This window comes from Protopterus annectens, chromosome 1.part0 (assembly GCF_019279795.1).
Source record: "Protopterus annectens isolate FY-2018-M chromosome 1.part0, PAN1.0, whole genome shotgun sequence".
NCBI classification, from domain to species: domain Eukaryota; kingdom Metazoa; phylum Chordata; order Ceratodontiformes; family Protopteridae; genus Protopterus; species Protopterus annectens.
The window spans coordinates 1157624623-1157637248 of NC_056725.1; the positions used below are offsets into that span (position 1 = coordinate 1157624623).

At 44.0% G+C, this 12626-nt stretch overlaps 1 protein-coding gene across 2 annotated transcripts in view; it reads right to left on the reverse strand.

Moving 5' to 3' along the window:
* Nucleotides 1-12626, reverse strand: part of ATG5 (autophagy related 5) — a 1857662-nt gene that overhangs the window by 1650572 nt on the left and 194464 nt on the right. The window lies entirely within an intron of this gene.

Sequence of the window (12626 nt, forward strand, 5' to 3'; positions counted from 1 at the left end):
AGATATAATATCCAATTTGTAATGAGTAACAAAGATATGATCATGTGGCTGCTGCACAAATATCATCAATAGATGTTCTTGACCAAAAAGCAGATGAAGCAGCCATGGATATGGTTGAATGAGCCTTGGGTGATTTGGGTAGGGGAATGTCTAGTTGAGAACAGATCTGAGAAATATAGTCTGTAATCCATTTGGATAAAGTGACATTAGAAACAGGAAAAACCCATCTTTCTGATGAAAATGAAACGAATAGTTGATGTGATTTTCTGATTTGTTTTCTCCTGTAAAGACAAAAGCATAACTGTGTACATCAAGCAGATGAAGCATATACCCTACTTTATTTGAAAATATTTGGGAAGATGACTAGTAAATGGATGGATTGGTTAATGTTATTTTCAGAGGCTACTTTAAATAAAAGCAAACGTTTGTCTGTAAGGTAACCCTATCTTTATTACATATAATATAGGGGGTCTTTAAAAAAGAACCTGGAGTTCAGATATCCACTTTTCCAAGAAAGGAATTTTAGATCTGGTTTCTGAGTCAGGCCTTGAAGTACAACATTCAGATCCCAAGGGGGTGAAGGATCATTTTATTGGTGGCCTGAGAAGAAAAATGCCCTTTAGAAATGCTTTGTATAAATTGGAATAAGCCAAGGAATAATTCTGTTTTCCTATGTAAAAAATAGAGATAGCTGCTAACTGTAGCTTAATGATAGAAAAACTAGCTCCTTCTTTAAAAAGAATTGTCAAAAATTCAAGTACTGCAGAAAGTGGAGTGGAAAAAGGATCAAGCACATTTTTCAAGGCCAAATGTAGAATCTTTTTCACTTGCTCTTATAACCTTTCTTAGTAGAGATTTTTTACAAAGATAAAATAATGGTAAATACAGGGGAAGAAAGCCTGGGCTGTCTAACCATTACTGGAAGTGGAAAAAACATGCAATTACTTTGAGGGTCTGGATATTTGATTTCTGATAGGTGTGAGAGGAGATTTGGAGATGGCTCCAGTATCCATGGAGGATAACGAAGATGAGACCACAGAAAGGGGAACCACACCTGTCGTGGCTAGAAGAGGGAAATGAGGATGACTGAGCTCTTCAGCCAGTTTGCTTTCTGCAGAAATTTCGGGATCAAAGAAGAGTGGGACAAGCATAAAGACCACCAGAGGGCCAAAGGTGGACTATAGCATCTCTCGGTGACTCCCCTGAGGGGGAAAAATATCAAAGTACCTGCTGCACTTGTTGTGGGGGGGGGGGCAGAGAGGTCACAGCAAGGTTGGCCCCGAGGACAGAAAATCCTTTCCACCACAGACTGATTGAGAGACCACTTGTGGGGCATCATAATGGATAGGCTTAATTTGTCCGTTAACACACTGGTTTTCCCCTGTATGTGCACTGCAACTAGAAAGTGGTCTGAGGAAATCACCTATTCCCACACTCTCATGGCCTCTCTTCAGAGAGAATGAGATCAAATTCCTCCTCCTTTGTTGATGTATTAGACCACAGACATGTTGTTCTGAATCGCAATAGTCCCTAGAGGAAGAGCATCTTGAAAGGCCTGCAATGCTAGTAGAACTGCTCTCATCTGTAGTACATTGATGTGTAGATCAGTCCTCTTGTGGGGACTACATGCCTTAAACCATCCTTCCCAGGAAATGTCCAACCCCCACCCCAGTTGGGAGGCGTCCATAGTCACTGTGGCCACTGGGGGGGGGGGCGATGAAACAAAAGGTCGGCCTAGGTGGATCTCATCCAACTGGATCACCACTGGATGTGTCATTTGCAAACTGGAATAAGTTTAACTGGAAAGAATAGGGGCTGTCAAAGAAAGGACCATTGAACAACTAGAGTCCACTGAAGAACCAGTATAAAGAACTGTGCTAAAGGAAGTAACACAATAGCTGCTGCCATGGATCCTAGTGCAAGAAAAACTGATCCAGCTGGGGGAGATAAGCATATGGGCCTGATTCTTGACGGTGGATATACAATGAAGTGTTAATGATGTTATCTGCGTTGTTGTATTCAGATGTGTACCAATGAACTCCAGGCTCTGGACTGGCTTCAAGTTTGACTTGGCATAAATTAGTGCTATCCCCAGTACCTGGCAAATCTGGAGCAAAAAAGTGCCTGGACTTCTGGAGAAGATGCTTGGAGGGGGCAGTAAGGAGCCAGTCATCCACATATGGAAGCACTCTGAATCCTTTGAGTCTCGGATGAGCATCCACCACTGCCATGCATTTGGTAAACACCTTGGGAGCCATCGTGGGTCGAAAGAGCAGGGCTCTGAATTGGTAATGACTAGCTCCCAGCCAAAAGCATAAATGTCTTCTAGACCGCCTGACCAAAAGCGCAAATGTCTTCTTGACTGGCTGACCACTTTCATGTGATAGTACGCATTCTCAAGATCTACAGAGCACATCCAATTGTCCTTGAGAAGAAATGTCAGAATGGACTGAACCATGACCATTTGTAACTTCATCTTCTTTACATACTGGTTTAAGATGCTGAGATCCAAAACTGGTCTGAGGTCCCCAGTCTTTTAGGGTACTAAAAAGAAGTGCGAGTAAGTTCCGAACCCTATTTGGCCTGGTGGGATCTCTTGGATGACTTTTGTCTAGCAGCTTTTGAATTTCTTGTGCTGCCCCTTTCCTCTGAGTGAAACATTGGGAAGGTTCCTCCTTTTGTGAAAAGGAAGTATAGAAAAATGGAATACAATAACCACAGGATATGATTTTTAGCACACATTGTTTATTTCCCCAAGTGTCTAGGTGCAGGGATAATCGCCTCCTGACTGCCTCCAGAGTTGGGCAGCACTTCAGGAGCACTGGCAGGGTCTGTCTGGAAAAACAAATCCCAGAAAAGTACAGTTGTGTACACTTACCATAAATGTAGATGTTCGAGTGCATTCACTGTTGCAGTCCTCACATTTAGGTTATCTGCTTGCAGTAGCCCTCAGTCGGCCTGATTAACAAAGTCTTGGGTCCTGCATCGGTTGCTGTCCCTTCTTCTGTGACGTCAGGTCATCAGGGGTATAAAACATGCAGCTGACACCATTACATCAGTTTTTCTTGCCCCAGATGTCAGGTGCCCCCCCCTAATGGGAAGCAATTAAATCTATAAATATACATGATTATACCTCCAACAAAAAAGCAAATACACTAAAAAGCTTTTGAGCATAGAAAAGGAGAGTAGAGGTATAGCCAAAAGAAGTAAGGGGGCTGGAGGGAGGGTAACCAGGACTGCAACAGTGAATATACTCGAACATCTACATTTATGGTAAGTGTACACAACTGTACTATGTCCTTCATGTTTCACTGTTGCAGTCATCACATTTGGGTAGATTCCCAAAGCTAAGGATGGTAGGAGGAATTCAGATAGCATTAATACTGGCTAAAAGGCCCTGCAAGACTGCAGTGGCAAATCCAGCTCTGGATTTAGAAAAAAATTGGCAGATGGTAATGCTTGGTGAAAGTATGTACAGAACTCCAGGTAGCAGCTTCTAGGATGTCCCTGGTAGGGACGCCTCTGAGAAAGGCTGTAGAGGTAGATGTAGCCCTGGTTGAGTGTGGTCTGATCTCCTGAGGGATAGGTTTTCCATGGTACTTGCAACAGAAGTGAAAACAATGGCCTATTCATTTGGAAATGGTTTGCTTTGAAATAGCCTTCCCCTCTGCCCCTGCAGCAAATGCCACCAGCAGTTGTTCAGATTTCCTTTGAGGTTTAGTCCTGTCCAAGTAGAATCTAAGTTGTCTGTGCACATCTAAGGAGTGCAGTATCTGTTCCCCTTTGTTCTGTGGATTAGGAAAAAAGGTTGGCAAACGAATGGACTGATTAAGGGCCACACTGGATACCACCTTGGGTATGAAGGAGGGATTGGTCCTGAGGGACACACTGTCTGCATGAAAGATGATGAAAGGCTCCACTGCCATAAGGGCCTGTAATTCAGATACCCTTCTTGCTGAAGTGATTGCTAAAAGAAAAGCTGTTTTCCAAGAAAGGAATTTTAAGTCTGCAGTAGCAGCTGGCTTGAAAGGAGGAAGAGTGAGTTTCTCCAATACAAAGTTAAGGTCCCAGGCTGGAGTTGGAGCTCTCCTGGGTGGTCATAAATTTTTGGCCCCTCTGAGGAACTGCTTGAGCAGTGGATGAGAGAAGAGGGGAGGTTCTGTGTTATAATGAGCTGAAATGGCTGAGGCATGAATTTTGATGGAGGAGAAAGACAGGCCCTTGTGAAGCATCTCAGTTAAGTATTGTAAAATCCGAGGTAAATTGGGCACTGCTGTGCTCATCCCTTGAGACTGGTTCCAGGCACAGAATTATTTCCATTTTTCAGCATAAGATTTTCTAGTACTAGGCCTCCTTCCCTCTAAAATGATATCCATCACTGGTTTACTGAGGGATGGTAAAGGAGAGATTAGGTAATTAGCCAGGCTGCTAGGTTCAGTGATTGAAGCTGAGGGTGCAGAATCTGGTTATCCTGCTGAGACAATAGGGTAGGAGTCTGAGGCAGGTGCCATGGGGCCAGCAGTGACACACTGTGCAAGAGGGGCTACCAGTGTTGGCTTGGCCAGTCTGTTGCAATCAAAATCATCCTTGGCTTGTCTTGTTTAATCTTTAGTAGTACTTTGGAGAGCAGAGGAGGAAAGGCATAAGCTGATAGGTTTTTCCAGCTGAAGGACAGAGCATCCACTTTCCAAGCTTGTTTGTGGGGAGCTCTTGTGCAAAATTTGTCCAATTGATAGTTCTGGGGGAGGCAAACAGGTCTATATCTGGGCACTCTATTTGCTTGTCAACATGTTGAAAATCTTTGGTTCCAGTTTCCACTCGTGTGGGTCCATGAGGTTTCTGCTTAGTTCGTCTGCCAGTGTATTTAGTTTTCCTGGCAGGAATTGAACTTGTAGATGCACTTGGTAGCTCAGGGCTGTGTTCCACAATGCCATGGCTAGTCTGCAGAGGGGGTAAGAATGTGTACCCCCCCTGCTTGTTTATGTACCACATAACAGTGGTGTTATCCGTCTTTACCATTAATTGTCCTGGAAGAATGTGGTCCTTGAAGCCTGTCAGAGCATTCTGTACAGCTAACATTTCTTTTTGATTGATATGCAGGTGCATTTGACTTGGGCTCCATTTACCCGGAATGCACTTCCCTGCCAGGTGAGCCCCCCCATGCATAGTCTGATGCGTCTGTTAGGGTTTGGGCTGCAGGGGCTAGTGTGAATGGTAGTCTCTTGTTTTGGTGGCAGGCCTCTGCCCACCAAAGGAACTCTAGGTGTAGGCAAGGTATGATAGGAATCATTGCTTCTAGATCCTGAGAATGTTGACACCATAGGCTTTTTAGATACCATTGCAGTTTCCTCATATGCGTCTTGCATATGGAATTAGAAGAATGCAGGAGGCCATGAACCCCAAGGCTTGTAGTATTTGTCTTGCAGATAGCAGGGTTTTTGTGGCCACTAGTTTGAAGACGTTTGTCAAATTAATTTGTTTCTCTGGCGTGAGGAAAGCCATCTGGGAAGTTGTATTCAAACTTGCTCCCAGGAATATAATTTGTTGACAGGGTACCAGGTGTGATTTCATTTCATTTATGGTGTACCCCAGACAGGCAAGGACCCTTTGTACAGGCCAGATGATTTAAAAGTATGTCCTGGCTTTCTGCCTGAATTAGACAATCGTCCAGGTATGGGTATAATTCAATATTTCTTTACCTGCAAAATGCAATGACTGGAGCTAGGCACTTTGTGAATACCCTGGGCGCAGTAAATAAGCCAAAGGGTAGTGCAGAGAACTGATAGTACGTGTAGCCTGCTTTGAAGTGCAGGTATCTTCTGCAGGAATCCCCGATTGGGATGTGCAGGTTTGCTTCCTTTAAATCTAGTGTTGCCAACCAGGCGTCTTTGCCTAGCATAGGGAGTAACTGTTGAAGAGTCAGCATCATGAATTTTGGAATCACCAAAAAGGTGTTTAGAGTAGACAGGTCCAGGATAGGACGCCATGAATGGTCTTTTCTGGGTACCAGGAAAAGTCTTGAGTAGAAACCTTGTCCCTTTTCCTCTTCTGGTACCAACTGAATAGCCCCCATGCTTAAGAGAGAAAGTACTTGCTTTTGGGCCTCTGCCCACTGATTTGGGGTAGATCTGGCCACCCGCTTTGTGTTGGTAACATGCGGAAGTGAAATCTGTATCCCTGGGACACTATATTTAGAACCCATTTGTCCTGGGTAATGAGTTCCCAGTTCTTTGCATGAAGAGCAATCTTTCCCCCCAAAGGGGCAGTCAATTGAGAAGTGCTTGGAAGGTTTAAAAATAAGTCATTGAGACAGTTTACCATATGGGGAGTTTTATTACTCCCAGATTTGGAAGTGGAGGCCCCCCCACTGCTTAGACCTGTGCACACCCTGGGACTGAAGCCTGTGAGCTTTGCTGGATCTGGGTATGGACTGAAGGTCTGGAAGAGGCAGGAAAGGACCAATTTTTGGAAGGCCAATGCCAACTAAACCTTGGAGGTTGTACTTGTAAAAAATCTTTAACAGTATGCATGGATTTAACTTTTTCTTCCATCTTTTTAAGAACAACTTCTGCCTTGTTGCCAAACAGGCGGTCCTGATTTAAGGGAGCATCCAGTAATTTTGCTTTAACATGATCTGGCAAGGATTGCTCCTTAAGCAAAGCATGCCTTCTAAGTACAGACAGTTACAGCAGCCCTGCAAGATGCCTCTAGTGAATCAAAATCACATTGCAAAGTATGTTTTCCAACTTGTTCAGCTGAATGCAGTAAATCCTGTAAATCTTTATTTTCAGCACATTCAGGAATCAACATCAGTTTCTGTTTAAGCAATCCAATAACATGCTGCTGATACTTTAACATATGAAACTGGCAGTTTAAGGCCCTAATGGCCAAAGCAGCAGAAGTGTACACATTCTTACCCCCATCTATCCAGCGCCCTGGAGTCTCTATCAGAAGGGGTAGGATTTTTGGCAGTAGTAGCTTTAATGCCCTTGGGTCCCTGTGAAATGGTTTCAGGATCCGCAGTAGGATTTTTAAAAAGGAACTTGTGAGAGTCAGGGACCCAATATCGATCAGGTTTTCTGGGAGCAGGAGGTAAAGAGTCAGGGGCCAAGCTAGATTCCGAAAAGGCATCATCAACAATGTCTACTACAGGAGATATGGCTAAAGGCCTGTGCCGGGGCAGGAGTAAGAAATCCCTAAGCCTCATTTTAGAATCAGAGAAATCCTGACTTTCCCAACGAAAAAGCTCCCTGAGAGTATGCAAGGTTTCACCAAAAGAGAAATCCTCTGGGGGGGGGGGCAGAGGGAAAAGCGTCCTCAGCATCAGAATCCTCCTAAGTAGATAAGGGTAAATCCTAGTCATCAGAGGAAACAGAAAATTCAGAATCCTGGTCAGAAGTATAAGCAAACTCAGTCCTAGGTCTCTTAGAGGGGGGAAGGCTGGCTTCCCCTGATTAAAGTAATGAGGTCTTCAGCCATTCTTATCATTTGATTTTTAGGCATAGAGGCCTGACCATGCGGTCTGGGCAACGTTTTCTAGGCATGGTTCGAGTTTTAGGCCTTGAAGAAGATGGAGTCGGTTTAATACACAAGTCAGTAGACCTGAATACACCCTCAGAAGCTGGTGCCAGCACAGCAGCTCCAGACCCATCCAAGGTAGAGACATCCGCAGGTTCCACAGTTGAAGCATCTCGCGGCATACCGGACTCCAACTGGGTCTCAGTAGAGGCCTGTGAATCTGAAGTAGCGGAGCGGGTATCAGGGGCTACAAAAGCACCTCACTGAGTACCAACGAACTGGTGACCGACTTAGGAGAAGTGTCGTCGGCAGCTTTGGACCTAGGCAGCCTGTCTCTGTCTTTATCTTTATCTTTGCATATTTTCGGAATGTCCGTAGTCGGATGGCTTACCAAAGACATATCAGGATAATTGAACCGAGCACCAAAATATTTAGCAGCGAAAATATGCAGACGACGGATAGTTCGTGGTTTAAATAAGGCATAAAACCGACAGCGAGGTACGTCGTGGTCAGGGCCCAGGCAAGGAATACAGTACAAATTAAAATCTTTATGAGGTATTTGCTTTCCACAAGTAATGCAATTATTTATTTTTACTGACATCTGTTTATAGCAAGAAAAAGTTTCCCCAATGGGGTACTTAGCTTTTAGTTGAAGACTTCGGTTCTGAAACTCAAAAACGAAAATTTCAGGAGTCAGCCCACCGGCACTTGCAAACTGCTTCTGCTTCGGGCACCGCATGGCAAGAAAGACTGATGTAATGGCGTCGGTTGCATGTTTTATACCCCTAATGACACAACATCACAGAAGGGACAGCAACTGATACAGGACCCAAGACTTTGTTAATCAGGCCGACTGAGGGCTACTGCAAGCAGATAACCCAAATGTGATGACTGCACCAGTGAAACACGAAGAACATCCCTGGTTCTGTGGGTCCCCTCTGCCTCTAGGGCAACATCTCCCATTGGAGCTTCCTCCTTTGCCTCTGCAGGAGTTCTCCCCCAAGTGGATCTTGGAAAAGTCCCCAAGATTTTCAGAACCATATTTTCTTACCACCTCTCCGATTCCTGGAAGAGGTATGTTGAGAGGTAGAAAACTTAATTCCCATGGCAGACCGTCTTTCCTTCTTGTTTGCAGCAGGTAAGCATTTATTTTACTGATGGCCCAAATAAAGATGTGCCAAGGAGGCACTGATGAAGGATATCTTAAAGGGCTCTGCAAAGATACACAGCCGCATCCAGATATGTCTCCTTAGTACAATGCCTGAAACAGCCGCTCATGAGGTGCCGTCAGCTGTGTGAAAGATTAACCTCAGTTGAAAGTTCAAAATAGAAAAAAAAAAGTGGCAGTTGAGAGGACATTCTTTTGAAATCCCCTGCAGACATGGACTCCAAGAGAGTATTTGAAAAGTTCCTTGGTCAAATCTCTCTGAAACCTCATGAAGTGTGCCAGGTAATTAACAGACCTCGGGGCAAAGGTTGCCGAGGCAAAGACTTGCTTTCTGAAATCTGTCCAGCACCCTAGACTCTGTTTGGCAGATGGCCAGAAGAGCTCTGTTCTGCTAACGCTTTCTTAGTGGCTGCCCCCACCAACATAGCCTCTACAAAGACTCCTTTGCTCCAGTGTGGTCTGTCTTTGAGAGGGGATAAAAATTTTATCAAGTCTCTATGGGATAAGTTTGACACTATCTGGCTCCATCCAAGGCCAGCAGGAAATCAAATCAACAAGTTCATCTGCTGGGGCGGTAACTCAAGATGTAGACTGGCCAGAACCAACAGCTTCCAAAATACAGATGCTTCTGGAAAAGGGTTTTTGGAAGGCCAACCACCTTTTTGTCCGAGAATCTCTACTACGTCTCCAAAGGAGATATCATCAAGTGGTGATCTGGGGGACCTTTTTCCTTTATCAAAATCAGTATTCTCAGTGACAGACTCCAGTGGGAGTCTATGTGCCTCCTCTTGGATGTTCTCTTTCAATGTATCTGCTCAGTGAGATGTCCAGGGAGGTATTAGAAGAGGGGGGAGTTCCTCTACAGAAACTGTTTGGAAACTTGCTGGAACTGGCCATCTCTGTGGAGTAGGACTGATCGACTCAGAGATTAGAGCAGACAAGGGAATGTGGGCTGGGTGCAAAGAATGAGAAGGCAGTTCTCTAGAGTGAAAAGGCCCTTTCCATGATCTCAAAGGCTGACAGATCCAGAGAGAAGCTGCAACACTGTAAATCAGAGCCAAAGCTCCCAGCACAGGCAGATCATGACCACTCTCAGATCTGTGCCTTGAGGATGGAACCAGACCCAAAATGTCCAGGGCCGAGGGTCAAAGGGGCAGGGACTGATCAGACTATAATGGAGTGGATCCAGGCTCCATGGATCAGACACTTTGGATCCAGGACCGATTCCGATCAGGGGTATTCACAGCAGAACTAGTCAGGGATACCGTCAGAGTTGAAGAAGAGATCTTCTTCAGACAGGACTCCAGACCTCTTGGATTTTGGATCCTGGGACTCCTAAACAGTTTGATGGATCAGAGAAGGAGAGAGAACAGTTTGGCATGTCGTAGCAAGGCTCACGGATCCAATAGTGGACAAAACCAGTATGCCCCCCCCATCTGAAATCTGAGCTCTGAGAAATCTTCTCAACATCCTATCCACATCCGTTTGATAAACTTCTGGAGGATGTAGTGGATTGTGGCCTTGGAGTGTTTTTAGGGGTTTGTAAGAATGAAGAGTGCAGAGTAGGAGAAATGGATTTAATTACACACTCTTGGCATGTGACTTCTTTGAAAGATGCCAGGCTTCAGATCCAAGGATCTGGAATCTGAAGAAGGTGCTGCAGGACTGGCCAATAGGATTATTGAATCCAAATAATTTGGATCCAAAGATTTTGGAACCAAAAATCAAGTCTCTGTATCCAATGAATCCGAGATTTTTCAACTTTTGATAAGTGGCTCCAGTGAAGTCCTAGGGGACTTTTGTCAGGGAGCATTTTCTGTGCTCAGACAGAGTAGACTTACTAACTTTAGCAGGGTTTGAGCCCCAGAAGATCGAACTGAAGTAGCATGTAGAAATCCTTTTAGTATCACTTGTTGTGTCAGTCAGCCAGAGCCCTTGGGTTAAAGGCTCTGAGGCAAACACACCCCTTGTGGGCACCCAAATTCAACATTTTATGCCCACAAGAACTGCATTTATTGAAATCTGTCATATTACCCTACATGGCAGTTAGTAACAGACAGTACAACCTCTAAACTGTACAGTAAAGCGGTACAGTAAAACGGTACAGAAAAAAAAAATACACCAAGAATTTTTTTTTTGAAGGAAAAAGGAGCAATTACAAACAGTGGTAATTTAAAGTGAATACCCTACCAAAAAACTAAGAGGGAGGATGAATAATTAGAAACAAACTTTTTAGAGAACGAGAAGAAAAAAATTAACTCACAATTAACTACTAGATTTTGCACAAGGGAGGAATCTGCATCTGGGCATGATGGCGGCAAACAAGATCTGAGGTAATGGAGATGGACTAGGGCATTATGGGTAGAGGGAGGAGCTCAAGAGGTGTATACAGTGTCTGTAGTATGCGCCCAAGTCAGAGCCAAAGATTGGATTAGAACCCATAAGTTGAGGAAGAATGAAAAGTACAACATCATCGGATCAAATCTATTCCAGGCTGAGCCAATGCCCACTCTACCGGGGCTTTGTCTTCATCAATGGCCTTTTGAAAAGGGTTAGATTCTAGAAGCTACTACTTGGGCCTCTGTACATACGTTTATCAAGCAATATAAGCTTTATTCCTTCTCTAGGTCTAGATCAAGCTTTGCTAGGACCATTCTTCAGGGGATCCTGGACCCTTCTCATTCTCCTTCCAATGTAGTTAGTTATTGTAATCTACCCTTATAACTTAAAGCTACCACAGCAGTGACCAATATCAAGAATATAGTACAGCTGTGTAAGATGAACTTACCATAATAGTAGATGTTTGAATCATCACAGCTGCAGAAGTTGCTCCTTCCCTCCATCCCCCTTTGTTTTTAGTGAGTGTTTTTAGGCCAGAGTGTGGACATTTATTTTTTGTTGTTCCTAGAATTGTCCTTTCAAGGCTCAGCCTCCCTGTCTGCTGACAAGAAAGCTCTGAAGGGCTTTGCGCCCAAATTTGTATTTTAAGCTGCTTGACAGTTTGAACTCATGGAAGATGCTCTGAACCTTTGGGAGCTGGCCGGCTGTTATACCCTTTGCAGGATATAACCCACATAGCTAAGGTTACTGCAACAATGATCAATATGAAGAATATTGGAAGAATACAAAACTCAATCCCTATAGCAGTGGTGCTGACATTCAGCAGATGACACCAGAGGGCTTCTTAAGATCTGATTGTATAATTATAACTTAAGATCTGCTGCAATAAACACTGTAAAGTAAGCTCTACAGTTTCTATACTTGCAAGACATTGACACTCACATGTGATCCAGTTTTACAATTGTGTTGCACATGGCCTTAATAGGGGAGTACTGGTAAATGTGGTCCACCTGGACTTCAACATAACCAGGGGAGACTGGTTTAGTTTACCACTCCAGTGGTGGCAAAACCTCATTAGCATGTGGTGGGAGCACTCGCACAAATTAAGGGTATAGTAAGCCTAGGCCTTACCATGACGAGGGTGCTCATATCAGCCACCACAGGGGGATGATAAGGCCTAAAAGGCCTAAAAATAGAAATGCCCTCATTGCTCAACTCATGTAATATAAGCAAGAACACAAGTAACATCTGTGGCCACCAGGACAACCTCCTTAAGACAGCTCTTGCCTCACTGCTGGAGACTCCTTGAGTGGCATGAAGAAATAAAATGGGCTCAAGACCAATAGGACAGTCGGGGTGATGGTCAAGCATGGAGGCAAAAACCACAAAGAAAAAAGAATCACAACACAAGGCCAATAATTTGAAATCAAACTGTTGTAGTCTATTGAAGTGAATTATTGGACTGCCATCTGTCATGGCAACTGAAGAGAATATTCTGGCAAGCAGAACATAAAAAAACAACAATGTAGCTAACAGTGCTAATAAAGACATCACAGATATAAACATACAGTGCTAAAGTAGTCATACAATTGTTCTACTT